The sequence below is a fragment of the Thamnophis elegans genome, chromosome 2 (genome assembly GCF_009769535.1).
Source record: "Thamnophis elegans isolate rThaEle1 chromosome 2, rThaEle1.pri, whole genome shotgun sequence".
Classification (NCBI taxonomy): domain Eukaryota; kingdom Metazoa; phylum Chordata; class Lepidosauria; order Squamata; family Colubridae; genus Thamnophis; species Thamnophis elegans.
Genome location: NC_045542.1, coordinates 159,893,563 through 159,921,435, shown reverse-complemented (window position 1 = coordinate 159,921,435; position 27,873 = coordinate 159,893,563). Strand labels below are relative to the sequence as shown.

Here is a 27,873-nt window from a genome sequence, read left to right as displayed (position 1 = left end):
CTTTTATGTTAAATGAGAGGTACAACTTCTCAAGCTCTTTCCACTGATATGACTTCTCCCCTCTGGGAATCCTGTAATGGAACACAATTTCTCCGAATCACTTTCCACATATTTTTCCGTGCTCCCTGCATTGACAGGGATTCTCCCCTGAGTGGCGACTCATTTTATGCCTACTAAGAACAGTTTTGAATCTAAAGCTCTTCCCACACTCCATGCACGGATATGGCTTCTCTCCTGTGTGGATCCTCTTGTGGCGATTAAGAGTATTCCTACGAGTAAAGCTCTTTCCACACTCCATGCATTCATATGGCTACTCTCATGTGTGGATCCTCTTGTGGGAATTAAGAATATTCCTACGAGTAAAGCTCTTTCCACACTCCTTGCATTCATATAGCTTCTCTCCTGAGTGGCGACTCATTTTATGGCTACTAAGAACACTTTTGAATCTAAAGCTCTTCCCACACTCCATGCACAGATATGGCTTCTCTCCTGTGTGGATCCTCTTGTGGGAATTAAGAATATTCCTACGAGTAAAGCTCTTTCCACACTCCATGCACTGATATGGCTTCTCTCCTGTGTGGATTATCTTGTGGGAATTAAGATGACTCCTACAAGTAAAGGTCTTTTCACATGCCATGCATTGATATGGCTTTCCTCCTGTGTGGATTATCTTGTGGGAATTAAGATGACTCCTATTAGTAAAGGTCTTTCCACACTCCATGCATTGATATGGCTTTCCTCCTGTGTGGATTATCTTGTGGGAGTTAAGATGACTCCTATTAGTAAAGCTCTTTCCACACTCCTTGCATTCATATAGCTTCTCTCCTGAGTGGCGACTCATTTTATGCCTACTAAGAACACTTTTGAATCTAAAGCTCTTCCCACACTCCATGCACGGATATGGCTTCTCTCCTGTGTGGATCCTCTTGTGGCGATTAAGAGTATTCCTACGAGTAAAGCTCTTTCCACACTCCATGCATTGATATGGCTTCTCTCCTGTGTGGATTATCTTGTGGGAATTAAGAATATTCCTACGAGTAAAGCTCTTTCCACACTCCTTGCATTCATATAGCTTCTCTCCTGAGTGGCGACTCATTTTATGGCTACTAAGAACACTTTTGAATCTAAAGCTCTTCCCACACTCCATGCACGGATATGGCTTCTCTCCTGTGTGGATCCTCTTGTGGCGATTAAGAGTATTCCTACGAGTAAAGCTCTTTCCACACTCCATGCATTGATATGGCTTCTCTCCTGTGTGGATTATCTTGTGGGAAATAAGATGACTCCTACGAATAAAGGTTTTTTCACACGCCATGCATTGATATGGCCTCTCTCCTGTGTGGATTATCTTGTGGGAATTAAGATGACTCCTACTAGTAAAGCTCTTTCCACACTCCATGCACTGATATAGGTTCTCTCCTGTGTGGATCTTCTTGTGGCGATTAAGAGTAGTCCTACGAGTAAAGGTCTTTTCACACGCCATGCATTTATAAGGTCTTTTTACTTCGTGATCCCTTTCATGTCTTCTAAGAGAGTGATTATCACAGAAGGTCTTTCCACACGCCTTGCAGGTATTTGGTTTCTCTTCTGAATGTGTTTTGTTACAGAAAATCAAATGGTCCAATGTATTAAAGTTCTTTCCACACTCCATGCTTTGATCTATTCTTTCTCCCATATCAATGATTGTATGGTTGGGAAGCCGAATAACCCAAGGAAAGCCTTTTTTAATTCCATTTTGTAATTGCTTTGTTTCATCACTCTTTGGTTGCGTCTGATCTGCAAATTTCCCTTTTCTGTCTTTCGAGTGGATTGCTTGGTTTTCCTCCTTGCAATTCTTACTCTCTTGCCCATTATATCCTTGAAAAAGCAAAATGAAAATTGTCGGAAAACTATGGAAACGATTAAAGATCAAACTTTTTCTGCTAAAATTTATCTGATCAATATATTTTTGTCTGCTTTGTTGACTGATATGCATCAATACAAGGAAGGCAGAAATTTTCCTTAAGGGAAGCCATCCTATCTCTGCATGCAGCCCACCCCACAATTTCCTGCTATATTCTTCTGCAGCATGGAAATATATCATCATCATCATCACCATCATCTTAGCCGCTGTCTATCCATTGCAGGATGAAGGCCTCTTCCGCATGTTTCAAACCAATACCATCATGAGCTCTTTTTTTTTTTGGCCAATTGTCACTTTTGTGAAAATAAATAAATATAAATATTTTGCATTTTATGAGCAGAAGGAACTTGGAAAGATACCCATTTCATTTCTGTGAAAATGGATACCTGTGCAGTGTTCCAATTTTTCTTTCGATAAATTTCTTTGTTGCCTAGAGGCAGTTTTGTCTACTGGTTAAGGCACCACACTAGAAACCAGACGCCTTGAGGACTAGCTTCTCCTTAAGCATGAATGCCACTTGGGTGACTTTGGGCCAGTCTCTCTCAGCTTGCCCAAGTCACAAGAGAGAAATTACAGAGAAAAAATAGGAGATGGAAGGAGTATTAGGCATGTCCGCTGCTTCATTTACAGCCAGTCCTTAAGATACAACCATAGTGGATCCACCCATTACTGTTGCAGGTTGCACATTCCTGTTCTCCCTGATTAAACATAAAACCAATGTTCTAGTTGTTAAGTGGAGCACTGGAGAGCCTCCTGGGATGTTGGTGGTCTACTACAGGCCCGGGGTCACTTGCCCTTGTCCTCCTAAGGCCTCCCCCACCCCCAAGCCACTCCATGCTCCACTCCTCATGCCTTGGGTCCCAACAAGGCATCTCCTACTTCCACCGGGTCCTCCCAGAGTTTGGGCCTGGTTCACACCCCACCAGGCCAAACTCTGAGGCCTTCCAGAGCACTGGAATGACTTCCTTCTTTGTGCAGCCACACGACACGGTTCCAAATATGGCAGCCATTTTGTCCCAGCAACAAAATGGTGACAATGCTCTGGTTACCACCAACCAGCCCAGGGACAAACTGCTTTGTTCTGCTGATTTAAGAAGCTCTGCACAATGCTTTCTTCAGCATTCAGAAGCGTCTGCAGCTCTGTGGTGACCTCTCTAAGGCAGGAGAATGAAGCAGTTTGTGCAGCAGTGGGCATTTTGTCTGTGACTATTTGTGGTTGGGAACAAAATGGCAGCTGTATTTGGATTACTACTGCTGCATGGCCTGGAGACAAACTGCTTTGTCTTGCTGCCTACACAGTGCTGAAGCTTTCTGCTGCATCCAGAGGCTTCTGCAACACTAGGCCGACTTCTCTAAGGCAGCAAAATGAAGCAATTTCTCTGGTGGCTGCCATTTTGTCCCACCCACAAATGAGTGGCGGCTGCATCTGGATTGCCACCATGCAGCCCTGGGACACATGGCCTGCCCTCTTTCTACAGCATGAGGTCCGGAGGGCTTCAGAAAACAAACGTGGGGTGGAATGGGCCTGTGCGGAGCAGGCCCAAGCACTGAAGGATTCTGGCAAGTTTGGATAGGGAGAGAGGTGGCCACTCACTGGTAGGTGGAACAAAATGGCAGCCACCAGGGAAATTGCTTCATTTTGCTGGCTTAGAGAATTTGGCAGAGTGTTGCAGAAGCTTCTGAATGCAGCCGAAAGCTTCAACATGGTGCGGAACTTGTTAGGACAGCAAAAAAAAAAAAAAGGCAGTTTGTTTCTGGGCCATCCGGTAGCCGCCCAAATACAGCCACCATTTTGTTTTAACCTTGAAACACGGTCAACCCCTGGTATGCCCAAATATGGGAGGGATCATACTGCTTCCCTTTTCTGTCTATCGGCTCACTCTGGGAGCCATCCAGGCAGAAAGCCATTTTTTTATGTTGCCTTGTTACATTTGTATTGCATTTGTGCTAATAAATAAATAAAGGGAGACTAGTATAGATCTATTTCAAGCTATTTAGCTCTCATCAGCTAGCCATACCCTTACTGGGAATCGAACCTGGGCATACTCGAGTATAGGCCGGCCCGAATATAAGCTGAGGCACCTAATTTTACTCGAGTATAAGCCTAGGGTGGGAAATGCAGCAGCTACCGGTAAATTTCAAAAATAAAAATAGATACCAATAATGTTTTTGAATATTTATTTCAAAGAAAAACAGTAAACTAGCTCTGTAAGTGGAAAAGAGGGTCAATAAAAACAATATGGTATCAACAATAACTTTAAAAGTACAAAAACCTTAGCTCATTCAGCAACCAAGCTAAAACACAAGAGTTAAAATCCTTCAAAACTGGATCCCTCCTCCTCATCTGTATGTCCAAACAGAGCTTCAGCATTAGCTGGTGTGAGGTTATCAGCATAGACATTGTCATCATCACTGAGTTCGCAGTCATCACCATCAGAGCTGTCGTTCTCATACAAAGCGCTGTCTTCACTGCCATCCACAGCATTACTAATGCCACATTTCTTGAAGGCGCGTTGCACCATGTCCTCCGGAATCTCTTCCCATGCATCACGAACCCACTTTGCTATCAATTCTAGGTCGGGCTTCATCAGATTTCCACCTTTTGTCAGTCGGGCTTGACCAGATGACACCCATTCATGCCACATCTTTCTCACACGGTTTTTAAAAGGTTTATTTAAACACACATCTAGCGGTTGCAATACAGATGTAAGCCCACCTGGAATAACGGCCAAAGTAACTTGAGAAGATTTTGCCATTTTTTTTATGTCATCAGATGTGTGGGCTCTGAACATATCCCAAACTAGCAATGATGGTTTTTACTTTAAGGCTGCTCCTGGTCGTTCTTTCCAAATTTCTTCCAGCCATTTTTTTGTTCCGTCTTCATCCATCCAGCCTTTAATATGTGCGCGCACTATAATTCGTGGTGGGAATTTGACCTTTTTAGGCAAGGTCTTTCTTTTAAAAATAATGACAGGCCACAGCTTAGTTCCATTAGCCAAACATGACAGAACAACTGTGAAATGTTTTTTTTTCATTTCCTGTGGTTCTGAGAAAAATAGTTTTGTCTCCCAAACTTGCCACAGTTCTGTTGCTTGGAAGATCAAAGGTCATAGGTGTTTCATCCATATTTCCCATATCTCCCAGGTCAAAGTTATGGATCCTTCTTTGTTTTATGATGAATGAATGGAATGACATCACTTTTTCATCAAGGTCTTTTGGCAACTTCTATGAAATCTTTGTTCTTTGCCGCAAACATAGGGCAAACCTATTCATGAAGCGGGTACACCATCCTGCTGACGCAACAAATTTTTCAATGCCTGGTGCTTTTAATTTGTCATCTTGTGCCATTTGAAGGGCACGTAAGCGAATTCCCATGCGTGTTACGCAGTAACCATTTTGACGACACTCCATAACCCATTTATGCAATTCAGTCTCTAGAGCCCCATATGAAGTTGTTAAACCACGTTGAGCTTTTTTTGACTTTGGAATCTTTTCCAAGTCAGCTTTCTTTTTCCGCCATTCCCTCACTTGTTTTTCATCAACACAAAATTCCCTACTTGCAATACTGTTATTGCTTTCTTCTGCTCTTGACACAACCTTAAGTTTGAAACCAGCTTCGAATGACCTGCGTTTTTCTTTTGTTCCAGGATTACTGGTAGAAGTATTGGGATCCATTTCTAACAGGATTAAAAAAAAAAGACTTGTTCGGGTACCGTATCTTTTGAGGCCTAATGGCAGGCTGATATTACAGAAAGTGATGACATGACTGTTTGCATAGAGCAGCCTGTGTTAGGGCTCATGACCTCATGATGCTGATGTCCGGCTGTGATGATGATGTCCCGTGCAGCCGCGGGAGCGATGTCCCGCCTCCTATGACACACGGCACAGTGATTCCTATCATTGGATCACTGTACCAGAGGAGGTGGGACATCGCTATGTGGCTGCTTGCCATAACAAGGAGGAGGTGGGACATCGTTGCAGAGCAGCAGGAGGGGCAGGAAGGGGAATCGTAAGACAGCCCTGCATTACATTAGAACGTGAGGAGGGGGGATGGTGCGGTGCGCGCTGCGCGGCAAACTGACACAGAGGGAGGGGAAACTCACAGGGGCGCCGGGCCATTCACGAGCGTCACCCAGCGGCATGGCCCCGCCCCCTTTTCTCCTCCATTTCGGGCAAATTTTTCACTGACTCGAGTATAAGCCGAGGCGGCTTTTTTCAGCCCAAAAACTCGGCTTATACTTGAGTATATACGGTAGCTTGAAATAGATCTATACTAGTCTCCCTTTATTTATATATATACACATGTGTGTGTACATATTTACATACATACATACATACATACATACACACATACATAAACAGCTGGTTGCATCTACTCCCTTATTTCACTTAATCTGTTTTTTTTAAATAACATCTAACCCCCCCTCTCTGACCCCGTGACTTTTCTATATTTCTGAGCAGAGATGGGGATTCTTACCCAGAGAAGCCAAATTCCTTGAATTCTCCAGCATGACTTCCCCATGGAGAGCTTTTTGGTCAGCATCCAGTTGAGACCACTCCTCCTCGGAGAAATACACGGCCACGTCGTCCAAAGACACAAAATCCTGAACAAGGAAACAAATTTCCCTATTAACAGATAATCCCAAGCATAATTTGGCAGTTTTCTTCCACCAATTCAAGGAGATGCAACGGGTACAATGGACATCTTGTGCAGAATTCAAAATCTCACGGCTTTTGGCTAACGGCACAACTGAAGTTTGCTGCAGGACCTGGGATATCTTTCAGTGAAGGGAACTAATAAAAGTCTTCTGGGTTAAAAATGGTGGTTAGGTCTTAAACCTACTACTTATCAGTGGCTCCAATTCTTTGTAGGTTGGGCAGAGCAAAATACTGGTGAAACCCGCCCTGAAATTTTTGTCAATGGCTTACTTTATCCAATGAGGGAGCAACTCTGCCCCCATTTCACACCTTCATGGAAGTGTTGGGTGAAGTTGCAAGGGTAGATGACAATGGCCCTGGGGGACAGAAGGAAGATTTCCGGTTGAGACAACATCTGGTCAGGGAAATCTAAGCCTGAAGCAGGAGGGTGGAGAAAGCTTATCAGAAGGAACAGGTAGGTTAAACCGAGTGTGAAATTTGAATGACCTGATCCAAATGTGTGCTGTTTAGAAACAGCAATACTATACACCAGTGGCCCAAAGCGTTTTGGGCACCAAGGACTGGTTCCGTGGAGAGGTTTTTCCGCAGACCAGAGGGGGTTGGGGTGTTTCATTGTTGCCTTCATCCTGTGAATGGAGCTTCGCTTGTTTGAGTGGCCAGATTTCTGGCATGGTGCACACTGGAGTTGTTCCACGGAATGGGAGCTGGGGACCCCCTGCTGTACCCTGAACTCCAGCATAAAATGAAACCCATCCAGGTTTCATGAACCTTTTCTGGTGTTTCTCCTCCTTACCTGAAGCCCAGGTTCAGCTACTCTTTCAGCTCCACCACAAAGACGAGGGGATTCCAAAAAGACCAAGGACTGCTTTCTACTCTCTGTGTGGGGGAGAAAAACGGTGGAAGCAGATTCGTTAAAGAGAGGGATTCTAATCAAGAGGAGCAAGGAAGAAGCTGAATGTTGAAATCTCACACCACACGGAAAGAGCTTCCGTTACCTGATGTGCTGTCCTGACTTTGATTTTTCTGGAAGCTCTCCCTGAACAGCAGCTCTTGAGAAGGTTTGGATAAATATTTCTTTTCCTTGGCATATTCAGTCTCCGCTTCCAAGGATTTCTGGACACAATGTGACACGAGGAAGAAGGGAAGAGCAAAGAGATTAAAAATGAATTATCATACTGCACCCTCAACCTAACAGACCCCAATGTCTATCGCTGAAGCAGGAAACTGAGAATGTAAGAATAGCCCCAAATATATCCTCTGGGAGAAAAAGAAGGGAACAACTGGCTTAGGAGCTCATAATCCCCCAAAACTGACAGAGAGACAATTTGGGGAATTCCGTTGTAGAGCTGCCACGATTACATTCTCTCACCTGCAACTCCTCTTGCATCTTTTCCTCCTCCTGAGTCAGCAAGAAACCCTCGGCCAGGGCCACCGCCTGGGAGCTGCTCTCCGCTCCACACTCCCGCACCCATTGCTCCATCTCTGGGGGAAGGACAGCCAGGAACTGCTCCAGGAGCACCAGGTCCAGCATCTGAGCCTTGCTGTGTTTTTCCGGCTGCAGCCACTGACGACAAAGGCGGTGAAGCTGAGAGCAAACATCTCGGGGACTCTTCCCCTCCTGGAACTCCACTTTTCCGAAGTCACAGCATTGAACCTCTGAACTCCTGGCTGCAGCTTCTTGGCTCTTCTGCCCAAGACTTGCCCCATTCTTCCCACAGCTCCCAGGCTGAGTAACTGGAGGGCCTTTCCCAACGTCTGCATGTGCTTGCCACTGTCCCTCCATCTTCTCTCTGGTCTTCAAAGCTGCCAAGGCCATTCGATCCTCTTCCCTCACAAGGTCCTTCAGTCTCCGGAGGAATCAGGAAAGACTTCTTTCTTACATATGTAAAATGGAAAACAAGTGAAACTTCCAGAATTACAGCTTGACCAACTAGCAGCCACAAAAACCCAAATAAGAAGTTCTTAGGAACCTACCAATATCTGGGAAGAGGGAGGGACATCTTGGTAGGTGGGCTGATTTATCTTTGTGTGGAGAAAAATATGTAGTAAGCTTCTAGATCAACTTCTGGCAAGGACTAAAAGTATTGGATAACTACATTTCAAATATGTATCTATATCTTAATGATGCATGCAAATAATTTCGAGGACTGTTTTCAATGTTAAAAACAACCTCTGTACCATCCAGATGATAAATGTCTCAGGTCTCCAAGTAGCAATTGAAACGAGTGGCTAACTAAACTGATTTAATGGATAAATCAATCAGTATTTGAACTTCCAGCCAGCAGAATCCCATTAACCTCCTGGTCCAAGCCCTTAGCTGAACTCCAGAAGCCACAATTAACAAACCACCATCCAAAGCATATCGAACTAATCTCCAAGTGAATCAGCCAAAGCTTATTTAAAGCCATGTAGGCTTTAAACATGCTTTGACTGAGGCACATCATAGAAAAAGGCACATCATTTCCCACTTTCAGCCTAATCCAGTCTTTTTTCAAACTTGGCCAACATAAGATGTATGAACTTAAAACTCTTGGCATTTACATTGGCCAAGTTTGAAAAAAACAGTGGCTTACAGAGCACAGGTAGTCCTCAGCTTACAACAGTTCATTTAGCGACCATTCAAAGTTACAATGGCACTAAAAAGTGACTTATCATTTTTCACACTTGTGACTGTTGCAGCATCCCCACGATCACATGATCAAAATGCAGATGCTTGGCAATTGATTCATATTTATGACCGTTTTGGTGCCCCGAGGTCATGGGATCACCTTGAGCAATCTTTCGACAAGCAAAGTCAATGGGGAAGCCAGATTCATTTAACAACCATATTATTTACACATGTTGATTCACTTAACAACTGTGACAAGAATGGCACAAAATTCACTTAGCTAATGCTTCACTAAGCAACGGAAATTTTGGGTTCAACGGTGATTGCAAGTTGAGGACGACCTGCATATAGTGTGAATGGTGCACCCCAGCCTGCATTTCCACCTCAGTTCATGTAACCCTTTCTGGCAAAGCCAACTGGTGACAGTGGAGGAAAGCGGGGAAACAGGAAAGTGAGTTCGAATCCTTGCCCACCTTGAAGCCGGGTGAGACTTCGGCAGTCGCTTCTCTCAGCTTAGAAAAGAGGAAGCCCTTTTGAAAACGGGGCCAATAAATTTGCAGGAAATTGTCCAGGAGTTGGAGGCACCAACCTGCTTTGCAAAGCCGACCCTCTCCTCCGCCCCGCACCTAGCAGTTTCCCTCCCAAGGAAATGGAAAGTAAATGGGCCATCTTGATTTTCCTCCTGGAGGCAACGCATCGAGTCCGTAGCTCTTGATTTCTTCCCTGCCTGTCCCGTGCACGCATTGCACAGGGGAGGCAGGGGAACATGGGTCAAGGGGCTCCCCACTTTCCACGCGTGTGTCCACGCACAGTCCAGCCCGTGGAAGAAACCCCCCCGCACTTACTGAACTCCGGAGTCAGGTCTTGGTCTCCCTCCGTGCAAGGCTTCCTTGCAGCCTCTTGGACTCCGGGAAAGGCTCAGCCTAAGGGAAGCAGAGCGAGGGGGAAAAGAATCGGACACTGGAGAAATGGCTGATAACGCTTTCAAAACTTTTCTGGAGGAAAATGCACCGGGCAACACGTGTGTCTCTTGAGCTTGCAAAAGAGGCAAGCGCATGCTCAGTTCCCTCCTGAAAGCGGCGGCGGCGGCGGCGGGGTGAGTGGGTGTGTGTGTGCTCCCCGGCTTTTCCAACGGTTGCTGAGGGAGCCCCCTGGTGGACTGTGTGCGCAATGCCAAGAAGACCCTGCAAGGGCTGATGAGAGATCACGTTCTATTGGGCTCTGGGAATGATGGGCATTGGAGTAGAAGGCGTTGAGAGAAGTATCCAGCTGGTTCAATTCCAAGCAGGGTGAAAGACACTGGAGACAAGGAGGCTGCTTGGAAAGATGGTTTAATAGTGGACAAGACCACATGGCTGAACTCCTGAACAGAAAAGGTGATCACATGCTTCAATGTTGGGTGAAGAAGAAGAGAAGAGGAAGGGGCTTGCTGAGCTTTTTATAATCTGTTCAGCCCCACCTCTGTTTTTCCTGTTCCTATGTAAGAAATGCATCCTGATTTGTTTTCAGGCTCCCATGGGGCCATGCAGGGGCAGCTCTCTAGGCTGTATTTTGAGTCCCATGTTTGATTTTCCAGATGCCATGTGGTGAGTTTCTCTGGAAGGCGAATCCTTCCTTTATTATGTAAAGTACACTAGCTCAGGCTTTAATGGGTCATTGACAAAGGGGTGAGGGGCAGGAAGCTGCAGAGAGCTACTTTGTCTTTAAAAACCTGTTTCTCCCTTTTCACATCCAGGGAAATATAATATTCCGCCTTTTCAATATTTCCTAGGATATTTCATTTTTCTAGGAGAGGGCTGGGTGCTAATACAGCCTTTTGGAAAAGCACTTTTGGGAGTAGGAGGAAAGGATGCCTCCAACATTGCCTGTCCAGAAAGGAGATCAGCTCCCCAGCAGGCAGCAATTGCTAAATTTTCCACTTTTTAATGTGGAAATTCTTGGTTCTCTGTAATGATGTATGCATGTGAGATTGGACACTAAGAATGGCTGATGGAAGAAGAACTGATGCCTCTGAGCCGTGATGATGGCATAAATACTTTGGCCATGTTATGTGGGCAAATTCCTTGGAGGGGGCAATGATGGTAGGAATGGCTAAGGGACAAAGAAGAAGAGGGAAGCAGAGAACACGCTGGCTTGATCGTGGCTCAGTCGCCACGATGTAGAAAAGATGTGGAGACTCTAGAAAGAGTGCAGAGAAGAGCAACAAAGATGATGAGGGGACTGGAGACTAAAACATATGAAGAACAGTTGCAGGAACTGGGTATGTCTAGTTCAATGCAAAGAAGGACTAGGGGAGACATCATAGCAGTCTTCCAATATCTCAGGGGTTGCCACAAAAAAGAAGGAGTCAAACTATTTTCCAAGACACCTGAGGGTAGAACAAGAAGCAATGGGTGGAAACTAATCAAGGAGAGAAGCAAGTTAGGAGAAATTTCCTGACAGTTAGAACAATTAATCAGTGGAACAGAAGTTGCCTCCAGAAGTTGTGAATGCCCCAACACTGGAAGTCTTTAAGAAGATGTTGGATAGCCATTTGTCTGAAACGGTATAGGGTTTCCTGCCTAGGCAGGGGGTTGGACTAGAAGACCTCCAAGGTCCCTTCCAACTCTGCTATTTTATATTTGCTATTGTATATTTGTAATTGGTGCCCTTTCACCAGTTTGATCCAGAGCCATCAATGAGCAATATTTGAATAAAAAACTTTAAAACCAGCATGAACTGTCAGAAGACGTCAGAAGCCAGGATAGAGTTCAAAGGTATCACAAGTTTATTTCATGTCACCTGTACGCAAGAATCTGAATTACTAGTGATCAACATGAATTGCTGCCAGATAAAAGTCAATGGACTTCAAGGGGGTCTGGACAAGACAAGGAAATAGAACAGAAATTAATCAAATTTCCAGAGGAATTTGCAGTTACTGTTGTTGAGCCAGATGTGATTTATTCTATACCTGTACATTTCTGTTTTTCCTTCCTAAATGTAAACCTTACTTTTCTCATCACTGGATTGCATTTTCTTGAATAGAAACCTATTGTTAAGCCTGTCAAGATCCTTCTGAATCTTGAGCCTATCTTCTAACCTAAAATGTTGGCTTGTTCTGCAAATTTGATGAGTTCTCCTGATATCCCCCCATTCAAAATTTGTTTAGGAAGATGACTGGGCCTAAGACAGAAGCTTGAGGTATCTCACTGCATGCTTCCCTCCACGAGATGTACTGTTTGTTGCATTGAGGACTGCGCACATTGAGTGCAGTTGGTCAGCTGATTACAAATCCATTTGGTGGTGGTGTTATCTATCCCACATTTATCTATCTTACAAACAAATAGGCTGTGGTCAACTTTGTCTTACAAACTCAAAAGTATTCTATACCCCAGCATTTTGCTGGTGTGCTAATTTAGTCATTTTATCAAAGAGTTGACTGGTTTAATCCCGTATATCAATAGAAACCATTAGGTTACAGGAAAAGATAAAAAGTGAAAGGAACCTGATTGAAGAGGTCATAATGAGTAATTAGATAACCAATTGTATGAAGATATGTCCACCTTCAAGGAATGTACAAGAATGTACAGAGCTCATGTCCTGGGATACTTGCAAGATGCAAATCTCTTTGGATGGGAAGAGGGAAGGGAGACTGTAGCCTTTCACCCCCTTCATCTCTCCACTTCGTGGCTGAGGATTGCAGTCCCTAGAGATGCAGAAGGAGAACTGGAGGAGACCGTAATAGGATCTCTGGATCTTGATGGTCTGGATCTGAGAAAGAAGGCAGGAAGAGGAAATGGAGTCTTTTTCTGCTCCTCTCCAAATTTCAAAGTTTCTCAGGTGTCAGCAAACATAGGCCAGGCGCTGACGGATTCATTAAGCATTCATTAAGAATATAGGGGGGTGATGGATTCCATTGGCAGAATAAAGTGATAAAAGAAATGAGAATATGGAACAATACTTTCCCAGAAGAAAGAGCACAAACAATGCAAAAATAGGGACTCAGCTCAGCTTTTCCCCCTTCCAATATGCAGAGTGGGACTAATCCTTTCACCTCCAAATCCTGCAACAAAAAGGAAAAGGCGTCGACGAGGGTGGGATTCGAACCCACGCGTGCAGAGCACAATGGATTAGCAGTCCATCACCTTCACCACTCGGCCACCTCGTCAAGGGGATGGGGCACCCACAGCCGTCCCTGGGTGGGCTCGAACCACTATCCTTCTGGTTAACAGCCAGACGGGCTAACCTATTGAGCCACAGGGACAGGCAGAGGCCTCCCCTCGACTCTCTCTCAGGTGTAGCAGCTGCTGCAGGACAGATGGGGCTCCCTCCCCATCCCCTCTGGTTAACCCTAACCCTAACATCTCTTGGCCTCCGGTGCCAAAGCCCCTCTACGTTTAATGGTTCTGCTTTTCAGCCAGCCTGCTTATCTTACTTGGTTGGCAAAGGATGTCAGCAACTGCTCAGGCATTATTGTTACATTTGTAAGTTGTGTGTCAGATCTGAGTATCATCTGCAGCTCCTCCTCCTCCTCCTCCTCCTCCCCCCTTTTGCCTTCCTAGAAGTAACCAGCAGGTGACATAATCTTTTCCACAAGCAGCTATTTCAGGACCCTGGAGAGCTCCAACTGAGGACCGCTTCGGATTGCTTTACGCCATTCCAGCACTTCTCCATCCCAAAGAAGCAACTCAGGACACATGGCGAGATCCCTCCCCCTTTCACCTTAGACACTGATTATGAAGAGATCTGCCTTTGGTCCTGAACTCTGGAAGGTAAAAAAAGAAAAAAAAAGAAATGACAGCTAAATCATACCATCAAGGAGGACGTCCATGGGTGGGCTCGAACCAGCATCCTTCTGGTTAACATCCAGACACGCTAACCCATTGTGCCACAGAGACCTGGCATAGGTCCTCTCGGCTCTCTCCACTTGAGCATCCATAGCTGGGCTGGCTAGACAGCAATAAGATACCTTAGTCCCCAGATCAAGTGTCTTCCTCTCTCCCACCATCAGACGGGAAAAAAGAAACTCTGGATGTTTTTGGGTGAACTCAAAACAACCCCTCCTCTTCTGGTCAACAGCCGGACCCCTTGACCCCTTGGGCTCCAGAGTTCCCCTCAGCTGCCTTGAAGAGCTGATGCCAATCTCTCTACACCAAGTGGACCATAGGCAGCTTTGCCCCCTCCAAGCCTCTTGCAATTCCTGCCTTCTTTGAAGTCCAAGGAGGGCTGGTTGGATGGAGACTCTATCAAGCCTGACAGGATGACCAGAGGCTGGGATGAGATAGGATGGGAGGAAAGAAAAAAAACGTGGAGGAATGAAAGTCAGACACAAGACAATTTTCTGGCCAGTTCAGCTTTCTTTCCTGTGAAAATGAACCTTCCTGAAAATTCCAGCTGCAGAATGGTGGATAGGGTGGAAGCAAAAGCTTTCCCTGGCCGGGAATCGAACCCGGGCCGTGGCGGTGAGAGCGCCAAATCCTGACCACTAGACCACCAGGGAAGGACAAAGTGGCTGTCATCCCTCCAGCTTCTCCTTGGAAGGGATATCAACTCCGACAGCAGGAAAGGTTCCCAGTGAAGGGAGTCTCACACTGTAAGGGCTGGATTGATGCAACGGAAGCATTTCCCTGCCACAGAGATGGAGGCTTTGGCATCCTCTCTCCTTTTCTTTACCTCTGCAGAATGTGAAGCCATAAAACTGTTAAGGCCTTTATTCTCTCGTTTTTGGCTCAGGACAATTAATCTTCTTTGGTCAATGGCTTAAAAGCATCCTCTGCTTCCTCATTTCCTTTTGGATAAGCGAGAAAAGAAAATGGGTGTTTCTGGTTCTTTGTATATGTTTGTGTGTGTGTGGTATTTCCCACACTTATTTGGATCTCGGAATGGCTGTGGTGTTGAGCAAAAGATGTGTTTCTGCCTGGTTTCGAACCAGGGACCTTTTGCATGTGAGGCAAATGTGATAACCACTACACTACAGAAACCAGAGGTATGAGTGTGCTCAACTGGTATGCCCATATCTTTATTCCAGACTGTTATTTCCACAATAGGATAGGTTAAAGAATTGTTATGCCCCTCCAGAGCACAGAGCTCATGAAGCAGATGGCTAAATATTAAAATCTGGGAGAAAATAATAGAGAAGGTGGCCTCTGCAGTTCTAAGATAAAGAACCCAGATAGATAAACATTCTGTCACCTCCCATCGATTATTGGTCAATTCATTAAACAGGCCGTCCCTGAGTGGGCTCGAACCACCATCCTTCTGGTTAACAGCCAGACGCGCTAACCCATTGCACCACAGAGACCTGGCACAGGCCTCCCTCTCGTCTCTCTCCACTTGAGCATCCATAGCTGGGCTGGCTAGAGAGCAGTAAGATACCGTGTTCCTCTCTCCCGCCATCAGATGAGGAAAGAGAAACCCTGGATGTAAATATTGCTTCTCTCGAGACAGACTCTCAACAGCTGTGCCAGTGGTGTAGGGGCATCATGCAGGGTTTCCAACCTTGCGACCCGGGTTCGAGTCCCGGCTGGCGCATGTCTCCTTCTACCTTTTGCTCTTCTAGGATGTACAGGCAGCATCACCAGATGAAGTTTTGATCCCGGATTCTGTTTTCATCCACTTTGGCCATGTCCTGAAGGAGAATTCACCGGACAAAGACTTTTCACTTTTCCTCCAAGAAGCTTCTTCAGCTCTGACTGGATGGCGGGGAATGGAATGTCTGCAAGGAATTTTAATCCTTCCATTCCCCACCATCCAATCAGAGCTGAAGAAGCTTCTTGGAGGAGAAGTCAAATGTCTTCAGAGAAAAACAAGGAAGTCCAGTTGCCTCCTGAAAAAAAGCAGCTTTGGGAATCCCTGCAGTCATCATCTGCCTTTTCTGAAGGTCCAAGGGAGGCTGGTTGCATGGAGACCTTGTCAACCCTACCAGAGGACCGGAGGGTGGAGTGGGATAGGGAGGCAAGAGAAAGGGAAGGCAGGGCAATTTCCTGCCCGATTCAGCCTATCTTGCCATGAAAATGAGCCTCCCTGAAAATTCCACCTGCAGGATGTTGGATGGTTTGGAAGCAAAAGCCTTCCCTGGCCGGGAATCGAACCCGAACCCGGGTGAAAGCGCTGAATCCTGACCACTAGACCACCAGGGAAGGACAAGGTGGCTTTTGTCTCTCCAGCTTCTTCTTGGGTGGGGCATCAGCTCCAGCCTTGGGTTCTGCAAGTGGGAAGGTTGGGAAGAAAGCAGGAGTCTCCCTTCCTTTGAGACTTTCACTTTCTCCCTGCTTGGAAAACCCCCAACTGTTGTTGGCCTGCAGAGAGACCCCCTCCCCCACCCACCCAGGTTTTCAGGCAGAGGTGCCAGGAGGGATGGAGACGCTTCCTCAAAACCTTCTCACAGCTCCCATCAATGTCAAGGTTGTTAGGCTTGCTACCTTCCTGCTGACTTGCTGCACATGGCATCTCCCTGGTGGCCTAGAGGACGAGAGTGGCAGGCCTGGAAGCCACCTTTTGCACTGGGCCTTCAGGCCTGCCACACTGAATGCTATGGGAAGGGGGGGAATTATATGGCGCATGGGAGAGATATATAGTCAAAATAACATTCCTTTCTCAGAGAGTCAAGGACACCTGGCCCTGCACCTGGAGTAGCGGGACTAGGAGGCATCTCCAGTTAGGACAGTGGCTGATTGGGACATGTGGGTGCTGGGCAGGGACTTGGACTTTCATTTGGGTGGGGAAAGCCTGGAATATATCAGATTTGGGTTTTCCCAGATGTGCCAATATGACATCTCTAATAAAATGGAACTTTGAGGAACTTCAGGCCTCGGAGTCTTATTTTGTTGGGGTGTTATTTGGAACCCGGACAGAGAGGCTTATACACTTTCTCCAACATCCCAGAGGAAAGTGGCCAACTTTCCCATCTTAGATATCCCATCTTAGCCCCTTTGGAGCTTCTATCCCAATACCATCTATACCATCTTTACCATCTGTCACGCAAGAAGAAAGAAGACAAAATCTTTCTCCCCCTTTATAATATATTTATATTTCCGCGAAGCCCACCGGACTGGACTTTTTTGCGAACCCATCTACAAACTTTACCCGAACTTGCACATCTTTTACATCTTTTAATAGCTGCGCAATTTTCTTTTTGTATGGGGAGTGCATGTGGTACGTATGTATTTGATTGAATGATCCCACACTTTTTAATTTTTTAACTTGTGTAATTCCCTTTTATATTATATTGTTGTATTTTTAAATTTTTGTGGGGGTGTGAGTGAGTGAGTGTTTGGGTGTGTAAGCGAGATTGGGATGGGAACCAGGTTCCCCCACACTGAGTGCTTTGCAGAAGTGTTGGGGGGATCTGGGCCTATTCCAATCTCAGGATGACTGATTTGAAGGGCCTGTCGGGAAATGCGGGGGCTATGGGGGTGGGTGGAGGGACTACGGACACAGGAGTGGGCCGGAGCATTATGGTCTTATCAGGGAGGGGCAGATATGGCGGGGACTTTAGGGCTGGCCATTACCGGGGAAGGAGGGCTCGCTACATTACAGAGATCCCTCCTTCCGGCCCTATGAGTCCAACTCCAAGGCCAGATGGCGTGAGTAATTAGGGGACCTAATTTTAGACGAGAGGGCAGACCTGGCATGTATTACTGAAACCTGGCTGGGCCCGGAGGGAGGAGTACCCCTCATAGAGATGTGCCCAGAGGGTTTTCAGGTGCTTCATCAGCCGCGACCCCAATGAAGGGGTGGGGGTGTGGCTATTGTTATCCGAGAGTCTCTAGTACCTCGTAGGATCCCTGCTCCGGAGCTTGTCGGGTGTGAGTCCTTGCTGGTGAAGTTGGACCTCAAGGGTCAAGTGGGCTTGCTGTTAACGTACCTGCCTCCCAACAGCGTTGCAGCAGCCTTCCCCTCACTCCTCGAGTCAGTAGCTGAGCTGGCAATTGAATTCCCCAGGCTTATGGTTCTGGGGGATTTCAATTTGCCTTCGCTCGGTGAACACTCTGATGGAGCACAGGAGTTCATGGCTTCCATGACAGCCATGGGCTTGACCCAAGTAATTCGGGGCCCAACTCACTCGGCGGGTCACACGCTCGACCTCGTATTCCTCTCGGAGCTGTGGAGTTGTGATCTTGGTTTGAGGGGTAGCGAGATCTTACCCCTGTCACGGTCGGACCACTACCTACTGAGGCTTGACTTTCGGAGACCAAACCCCCACTGTAGGGAGGAGGAACCGATTAGGTGGTTCCACCCCAGGCGCCTTATGGACCCTTTGGGCTTTCAGACGGAGCTTGGTGTTGTTCCTGATACCCTCGCCCGCAGTCCGGCGGAGACTCTGGTTGCTGCCTGGAATTCAGCAGCGGCAGAGGCTCTTAACCGGATTGCGCCTTTACGGCCGATCCAAGGCAGTGGATCCAGGAGGGCTCCTTGGTTTACTGAAGAACTCCTGGAGATGAAGCGCCGAAAGAGACGCCTAGAGCAACGATGGAGGTCCAGTAAGTCTGAGTCAGACCGAGCGCTTTTAACATCTAGCATCAGAGTCTACCTTCGGGCAATCAGGACGGCAAAAAGAACATACATTGCCTCTCTGATAGCTTCCGCTGAGTCGCGCCCAGCCGCCTTGTTCAGGATAACCCGTTCCCTCCTAAAAAGGAGGGATACGAGCGATCCTTTGCAAGGCAGAGCTGAGGACTACGTCCAATTCCTCGCGGATAAAGTTGCTCGGCTTCGGACAGACCTGGACTCCAATTGCACAGAGCCAGCCGAGGCACCAGGGGAGAATCTGGATGGACATCACTGGATTGATTTTCAAGCTGTTACCCCGGAGGACGTAGACAAGGCCAAGGGAGCCGTAAGTGCCTCCACATGTGTGCTGGACCCGTGCCTCACCTGGCTGGTTGCTAACTGCAGGGAGGTGACACAGGGCTGGATCCAGGCGGTTGTTACCGCCTCCCTTTGGGAGGGGTTCTTTCCCTCCGCTTTAAAGGCGGCAGTGGTGAGACCCCTTCTGAAGAAGCCATCTTTGGATCCAGCCGTTTTAAACAACTATCGTCCAGTCTCCATCCTCCCCTTTGTGGGGAAGGTTGTTGAGAAAGTGGTGGCCTTTCAGCTCCGGCGGTCCTTGGAGGAGACCGATTATCTAGATCCCTTCCAGTCGGGATTTAGGCCTGGCTACAGCACAGAAACCGCTTTGGTCGTGTTGACCGATGATCTCTGGAGAGCCAGGGATGGAGGTCATGCCTCTGTCCTAGTGCTCCTTGACCTCTCAGCGGCCTTCGATACCATCGACCATGGCATCCTTCTGCGACGACTGCGGGAGGTGGGGGTAGGAGGCACTGTTCTACGGTGGTTCTCCTCTTACCTCTCGGACAGGTCGCAGTCGGTGTTGGTCGGAGAGCAGAGATCGACCTCTAGGCCCCTGAATTATGGGGTGCCACAGGGTTTGGTCCTGTCCCCCCTCCTGTTTAATATCTACATGAAGCCGCTGGGTGAGATCATTTGACAGCACGGGATAAAATACCATCAGTATGCGGACGATACACAGTTGTATCTGTCCGCCCCGTGCCAACTCAGTGAAGCGGTTGACGTGATGTGCCAGTGCCTCGAGGCTGTTAGGGTCTGGATGGGGGTTAACAAGCTTGTACTCAATCCGGATAAGACCGAGTGGCTGGTGTGTTTCCCTCCTACTAATTGGCCAAGTTTTCCATCTCTCAGGCTGGGGGGTTAAACAGTACGCCCCTCAGACAGGGTTCGCAATTTGGGAGTCCTCCTGGACCCACAGCTGACTTTCGAACACCACTTGTCGGCTGTGACCAGGGGGACATTTGCCCAGGTTCGCCTGGTGCACCAGTTGCGTCCCTACCTGAACTGGGAGGCCCTCACAACAGTCACTCGTGCCCTTGTGATCTCTAGACTGGATTACTGCAACGTGCTCTACATGGGGCAGCCCTTGAAGAGCATTCGGAGACTTCAGCTTGTCCAGAATGCAGCCGCGCGAGCGATCGTGGGTGCACCTCGGTTCACCCACGTAACACCTATCCTCCGCGAGCTGCACTGGCTGCCTATTGGTCTTCGGATACGCTTCAAGGCGCTAGTCGTCACTTATAAAGCCCTTCATGGTATTCGACCTGGGTACTTGAGAGACCGCCTGCTGCCAATTACATCCAATAGACCAATTAGATCCCACAGATTAGGCCTCCTCCGAATTCCATCTGCTGGCCAATGCCAACTGGCGACTACCCAGAGGAGGGCCTTCTCTGTAGCTGTTCTGACCCTCTGGAACGAGCTCCCCGTGGAGATTCGAACCCTCACCACCCTCCAGGCCTTCCACATAGCCCTTAAAACCTGGCTGTTCCGACAGGCCTGGGGCTAAAGAGCTTTTGCCCCCCCCTTGAATGGTATGGTTGTTGTATGCTTTTAAATTGTGTATTGTTTTGTTCGTCCTTTTTATCCCTTATCTGTACCCCCTTCCCTGACTTGGATTGTGAGCCGCCCCGAGTCCCATTCGGGGAAAAGGGCGGCATATAAATGCAATAAATTAAATTCAACTTGATGCCCAGAGCCTCCATCAAGTTGGAAGAGCCCTCACCACCACCACATCAAGCATGGAACAAGGAAAGCCCCACCCTCACCCATAAATGTATCAGCTTGGAAGCTCTCTCGGAATGAGGAAATTCTGGGGCCTCCTTTTCCAGATTGGATTAGAAGCCGGCTATTTCCTGTACTTGCTTGGAGTTTGGAATGGCTGCAATGCAGAAAAAAAATCTGTTTCTGCCTCGGTTTCACACCAGGGAACTTTTGCGCATTAGCCAAGTCTGATAACCACTGCACCATAGATATGGATCGCTTCCAACCACCCTACCCATATATTCTGCCCTCCCTCCCAGCCTGGTTCCTGCAGCAACAGATGGGCTAACGGCACATTATTCCTTAGTGTTTTGTGTCCATCCAGATCTCGGAGGCAGGGAAAAGAATGAAGGAGTAGAATTTAAGACAGGACCTCAAATAACTGGGCCATGGATATAGGGGTCTTCAGACATGGTTCCCAATCTTGCAACCTGGGTTCGAGTTCCGGCTTATGTATACCTTCTTTCACCTTTGACCTTTCTGGGATCTGCCAGACAATGTTTTCATCCCAGTGGGAGAAAAAGGGCCATGAGTTCAAATGGAATATAACAGGGGTGTCAAACTCAAGGCCCGGGGCCCAGATCCAGGCAACGGGGTACTTAAATCTAGCCCGTGGTGCCGCCCTGGAAACAGCGGACTGGGATATGGTGCCTCTGCCAAAGAAAACAGAGCTCAAGCTCCATTTTGGCTGATAGAGGATTGCAGGAGGCAGTCGCAGCCAAAAACAGAGCTTGGGAGCCCGTTTTCATTGGCAGGGAACTTGGGCCGCCACAGACGTCCCTCACACGTGCTGCTTTGAGCTGTACATGCCCACCCTTGACATGTCCACTCCACCCTCCACCCCCCCAGGTCAAACACAACCCTGCTGTGGCCCTCAATGAAATTGAGTTTGACACCCCTGGAATGGAAGCTATGAAAGTCAAAGAGAACCCTGGCATCAGATATGAGGACGGTGTCATTGAGGGTACCAAAGACTTGGGGCTCTTTATCTCCTGCTGTAAATTTAGGTCTTTGAGCAAATTAGTTTGCTCTCAACTTCTCCACTTGTTCTCCTGTTAGGTGGCCGTTTCAAGCTAGCATGAGAATCCAAAACCTTCAAGTAGACCCCTCCAAACATCTCATGCTTGTAATTTGCAATCAACCCAAAGTTCATTAAATATATGACTCAAAAACAATCAAGTTAACACTATTTAGTTAATTTAATCTCAGGTTTTGGGTAAATGTAAAAATCAAAATCTATTTTAGCCTTTGTCTGGGTCCTGACCACTCCAGAGAAAACCAGAATTTGGGACTTTTGCTGGAGAAGCATTTGCATGTCCTTTTGTAGGACTTTTAAATCATAGTTCCTTTCCAGAGTTCTTCGTCTGAAGGTTCTTCCATACATTTTAAAGGTTTGTGGTGAGGATTCTGTGATATGTTCTCAGTTCAAATTTAGTTACTTTCATCCCCATGAAATAGAAACTCCTTTGGAAAAATTGCAGCACTTTCCAATATGGAGATATCTACCACCATTCCTGGAACGATTGTCCTATTTCCCCGGGTTCCAAAAAATCCCTTTCCTTGGCTGATGCTTGACTGTGACCTCAACATGCTTTAAGTTCTTTTTTTCACTCTTACTAAAGCAAAACAAGGGAAGAAAGAAAGAAAGAAAGAAAGAAAGAAAGAAAGAAAGAAAGAAAGAAAGAAAGAAAGATCACAAGATAGGAGACAGCCGCTGAACTGCTTCTTCCAATTCAGGGTCAATAAAATTTCTCCCCCAACTATTGCTGTCGTTGGGTTTCATAATGAGAAGCAAGGGTGGAAACGTAGATTGTAACAAGATTAAGGAAAGGAAGAACAACTTGAATCTTTTATGTTAAATGAGAGCTACAACTTCTCAAGCTCTTTCCACTGATATGACTTCTCCCCTCTGGGAATCCTTTAATGGAACCCAATTCCTCCTAATCACTTTCCACGTATTTTTCCGTGCTCCCTGCATTGACAGGGATTCTCCCCTGAGTGGCGACTCCTTTTATGCCTCCTAAGAGCTCTTTTGAATCTAAAGCTCTTCCCACACTGCATGCACAGATATGGCTTCTCTCCTGTGTGGATCCTCTTGTGGGAATTAAGAGTATTCCTGCGAGCAAAGCTCTTTCCACACTCCATGCATTGATATGGCTTCTCTCCTGTGTGGATCATTTTGTGGGAAGTAAGAGCAGACTTCCACTTAAAGCCCTTTCCACATTCCACACATTGAAATGGCTTCTCTTCCATGTGATTCCTCTTATGGGAATTAAGAACACTGGTACAAGAAAAGGTCTTTCCACAGTCCATGCATAGATATGGCTTCTCTCCTGTGTGGATTTTCTTGTGGTAATTAAGATGACTCCTTCTAGTAAAGCTCTTTCCACACTCCATGCATTTAAAAGGCTTCTCTCCAGTGTGGATCCTCTTGTGGGAATTAAGGGTATCCCTACGAGTAAAGCTCTTTCCACACTCCATGCAGTGATATGGCTTCTCTCCTGTGTGAGTTATCTTGTGGGAATTAAGACGACTCCTATGAGTAAAAGTCTTTTCACACACCATGCATTGATATGGCTTCTCTCCTGTGTGGATTTTCTTGTGGGAATTAAGATGACTCCTACTAGTAAAGCTCTTTCCACACTCCATGCACTGATATGGCTTCTCTCCTGTGTGGATCTTCTTGTGGAGATTAAGAGTAATCCTATAAGGTCTTTTTCCTTCGTGATCCCTTTCATGTTTTCTAAGAGAGTGATTATCACAGAAGGTCTTTCCACACTCCTTGCAGGTATTTGGTTTCTCTTCTGAATGTGTTTTGTTACGGAAAATCAAATGATCCAATGTATTAAAGTTCTTTCCACACTCCATGCTTTGATCTATTCTTTCTCCCATATCAATGATTGTATGGTTAGGAAGCCGACTAACCCAAGTAAAGTCTTTTTTAATTCCATTTTGTAATTGCTTTGTTTCATCACTCTTTGGTTGCGTCTGATATGCAAATTTCCATTTTCTGTCTTTCAAGTGGATTGCTTGGCTTTCCTCCTTGCAATTCTTACTCTCTTGCCCATTATTTCCTTGAAAAAGCAAAATGAAAATTGTCGGAAAACTATGGAAATGATTAAAGATCAAACTTTTTATGCTAAAATTTATCTGATCAATATATTTTTATTTGCTTTGTTGACTGATATGAAGATCTGAACTAGTGTTTTAACAAATATGCATTTCCAAGTGGGCTCCTATCAGGTCCATACATCAGGAACGGATCATGTCACAATGAACCTAAGATAAAACCCTGATCTAATCTTTGGCCACCAGTGTATTGATGACATTGTGACATGAACTCCTGAAATGCTTTGGATACTATATCATCAGGCAGGGGCAGCAACTTACCCACCAGCTCCCCAATTTCAGTGAAAGTCTCGTTTCCACTTGTCTGCAGAGCAGTGTCTTTGAAAACCAACACGACCTTCTGGATGGCAATAGCTCCCCACTTCCAATTTGGGATGATGCCAAACTCAGGGCCCAAGTGGGCCCATTGCAGGGCACATCCAAATCTTGCTTATGCATGCCAATCCGTTGCTTCATCACCCATCAGATCACGTCAAAGAACAATATTATTATTCGCTAAATTGGTGTTCAATAGCATCTGGTCTTGAATAGCAGCCATTCAGCATCAATACAAGGAAGGCAGAAATTTCCTTAAGGGAGGCCATCCTATCCCTGCATGCAGCCCACCCCTCAATTTCCTGCTATATTCTTCTGCGGCATGGAAATATATCATCATCATCACCACCATCATCTTAGCCGCCATTTTGTTTTAACCTTGAAAGACGGTCAACCCCTGGTATGCCCATATATGGGAGGGAACATACTGCTTCCCTTTTCTGTCTATCGGCTCACTCTGGGAGCCATCCAGGCAGAAAGCCATTTTTTTAATGTTGCCTTTGTTACATTTATGCTGCAATTGTGCTGATAAATAAGGGGAGACTAGTATAGATCTAGCTGATGAGAGCTATATAGCTTGAAATAGATGTATACTATTCTCCCTTTATTTATTTATCAGCACAATTACAACACACATATGTAGGAAATAGATGTCGCCATAACTGGCTAGGTGAATTAGCTAGGAAAAAAGCAATTTGAATTAAAGCCTAGTGAAAATTTACCAAGGCCAGTTAGCTGACATGCAAAAGAAACATTCCTAAGATAAGAAAGTGTTAGAATTCATTCCGGACGTTTTGTGTGAAAGGCAGTTTCTGTTCTGGAACACAAATACACAGGAATGATTTTATCTTCACACTAAGAAACATCTTTACGGCTTGATGGTCATAAATGCAGCTTAGTGTAACAAACAAGATGCGAACCAACTTCTCCCACACACACATGCCTCAACCTCCTCTCTCCCCCCTCTAAATGCCATAAAATTTGTAATCCTTTGTTCTCCTTTTGCTCACCCTTTCGCTATGAAGTGATTTATGATTGGTTTATTTTGTAGAATGCTGTGATCTTTTTACTTGTACCATGTGATACGCTTCTCTCTGATGATGCTGTAATTAACTTGTTTTTCTAAATAAAAAGAGCGTTCTGTGGACACAGAATAAGCCATTTTCACCCAGACCGTTGCTTTGTGTCTTATTGGGAAAACTGTCTAGGATTGGAATCGTGAATTTGGTCCACTGTTTGGAGAGACCTCTGCATTTCTGCAGACATTGTCTCTTCACACATACAAACACATATATAAACAGCTCGTTACATCTACTCCCTTATTTCACTTCATCTATTTTTTTTAAATAACATCTAATTCCCCTCTCTGACCCCGTAACTTTTCTCTGTTTCTGAGCAGAGATGGGGATTCTTACCCAGAGAAGCCAGATTCCTCGAATTCTCCAGCATGACTTCCCCATGGAGAGCTTTTTGGTTAGCATCCAGTTGAGACCACTCCTCCTCGGAGAAATACACGGCCACGTCGTCCAAAGACACAAAATCCTGAAAAAGGAAACAAGTTTCCCTATTAACAGATAATCCCAAGCATAATTTGGCAGTTTTCTTCCACCAATTCAAGGAGATGCAACAGGTACAATGGACATCTTGTGCACAATTCAAAATCTCACAGCTTTTGGCTAACGGGACAACTGAAGTTTGCTGCAGGACCTGGGATACTTTTCAGTGAAGGGAACTAATAAAAGTCTTCTGGGTTAAAAATGGTGGTTAGGTCTTAAACCTACTACTTATCAGTGGCTCCAATTCTTTGTAGGTTGGGCAGGCAAAATACTGGTGAAACCCGCCCTGAAATTTTTGTCAATGGCTTACTTTATCCAGTGAGGGAGCAACTCTGCCCTCATTTCACACCTTCATGGAAGTGTTGGGTGAAGTTGCAATGGTAGATGACAATGGCCCTGGGGGACAGAAGGAAGATTTCCGGTTGAGACAACTTCTGGTCAGGGAAATCTAAGCCTGAAGAAGGAGGGTGGAGAAAGCTTATCAGAAGGAACAGGTAGGTTAAACCGAGTGTGAAATGTTAATGACCTGATCCAAATGTGTGCTGTTTAGAAACAGCAATACTATACACCAGCGGCCCCCCCAACGTTTTGGGCACCAAGGACTGGTTCCGTAGAGAGGTTTTCCGCAGACCAGAGGGGGGGTGGGGTGTTTCATTATTGCCTTCATCCTGTGAATGGAGCTTCGCTTCTTTGAGAGGCCGGATTTCTGGCATGGCGCCCACTGGAGTTGTTCCACGGAATGGGAGCTGGGGACCCCCTGCTGTACCCTGAACTCCAGCACAAAATGAAACCCATCCAGGTTTCATGAATCTTTTCTGGTGTTTCTCCTCCTTACCTGAAGCCCAGGTTCAGCTACTCTTTCAGCTCCACCACAAAGACGAGGGGATTCCCAAAAGACCAAGGACTGCTTTCTACTCTCTGTGTGTGAGAGAAAAACGGTGGAAGCAGATTATTTAAAGAGAGGGATTCTAATCAAGAGGAGCAAGGAAGAAGCTGAATGTTGAAATCTCACACCACACGGAAAGAGCTTCCATTACCTGATGTGCTGTCCTGACTTTGATTTTTCCAAAAGCTCTCCCGGAACAGCAGCTCTTGAGAAGGTTTGGATAAATATTTCTTTTCCTTGGCGTACTCAGTCACCGCTTCCAAGGATTTCTGGACACAATGTGACACGAGGAAGAAGGGAAGAGCAAAGAGATAAAAATGAATTATCATACTGCACCCTCAACCTCGCAGACCCCAATGTCTATCGCTGAAGCAGGAAACTGAGAATGTAAGAATAGCCCCAAATATATCCTCTGGAAGAAGAAGAAGGGAACAACTGGCTTAGGAGCTCATAATCCCCCAAAACTGCCAGAGAGACAATTTGGGGAATTCCGTTTTAGAGCTGCTAAGACTACATTCTCTCACCTGCAACTCCTCTTGCATCTTTTCCTCCTCCTGAGTCAGCAAGAAACCCTCGGCCAGGGCCACCGCCTGGGAGCTGCTCTCCGCTCCACACTCCCGCACCCATTGCTCCATCTCTGGGGGAAGGACAGCCAGGAACTGCTCCAGGAGCACCAGGTCCAGCATCTGAGCCTTGCTGTGTTTTTCCGGCTGCAGCCACTGACGACAAAGGCGGTGAAGCTGAGAGCAAACATCTCGGGGACTCTTCCCCTCCTGGAACTCCACTTTTCTGAAGTCACAGCATTGAACCTCTGAACTCCTGGCTGCAGCTTCTTGGCTCTTCTGCCCAAGACTTGCCCCATTCTTCCCACAGCTCCCAGGCTGAGTAACTGGAGGGCCTTTCCCAACGTCTGCATGTGCTTGCCACTGTCTCTCCATCTTCCCTCTGGTCTTCAAAGCTGCCAAGGCCATTCAATCCTCTTCCCTCACAAGGTTCTTCAGTCTCCGGAGGAATCAGGAAAGACTTCTAACTTACATATCTGAAATGGAAAACAAATGAAACTTCCAGAAATACAGCTTGACCAACTGAGCAGCCACAAAAACCCAAATAAGAAATTCTTAGGAACCTACCAATATCTGGGAAGAGGGGGGCGGGGGGACATCTTAGTATAGGTAGGCTGATTTATCTTTGTGTGGAGAAAAATATGTAGTAAGCTTCTAAATCA

General features: G+C 46.3%; 5 non-coding genes and 1 pseudogene across 5 annotated transcripts; 1 reads left to right on the top strand and 5 right to left on the bottom strand.

Annotated features, from left to right (window-relative positions):
• Positions 1-232: 232 nt before the first annotated feature.
• On the bottom strand, positions 233-27,702 carry LOC116502472 (annotated as a pseudogene).
• Positions 13,236-13,317, bottom strand: TRNAS-GCU. Its single transcript has one exon. It is a non-coding gene; the product is annotated as a tRNA-Ser (tRNA).
• TRNAE-CUC lies at positions 14,578-14,649 on the bottom strand. The gene has a single exon. It is a non-coding gene; the product is annotated as a tRNA-Glu (tRNA).
• TRNAV-CAC lies at positions 15,058-15,130 on the bottom strand. The gene has a single exon. It is a non-coding gene; the product is annotated as a tRNA-Val (tRNA).
• TRNAN-GUU lies at positions 15,377-15,450 on the bottom strand. Its single transcript has one exon. It is a non-coding gene; the product is annotated as a tRNA-Asn (tRNA).
• Positions 15,610-15,680, top strand: TRNAG-UCC. The gene has a single exon. It is a non-coding gene; the product is annotated as a tRNA-Gly (tRNA).
• Positions 27,703-27,873: the final 171 nt, after the last annotated feature.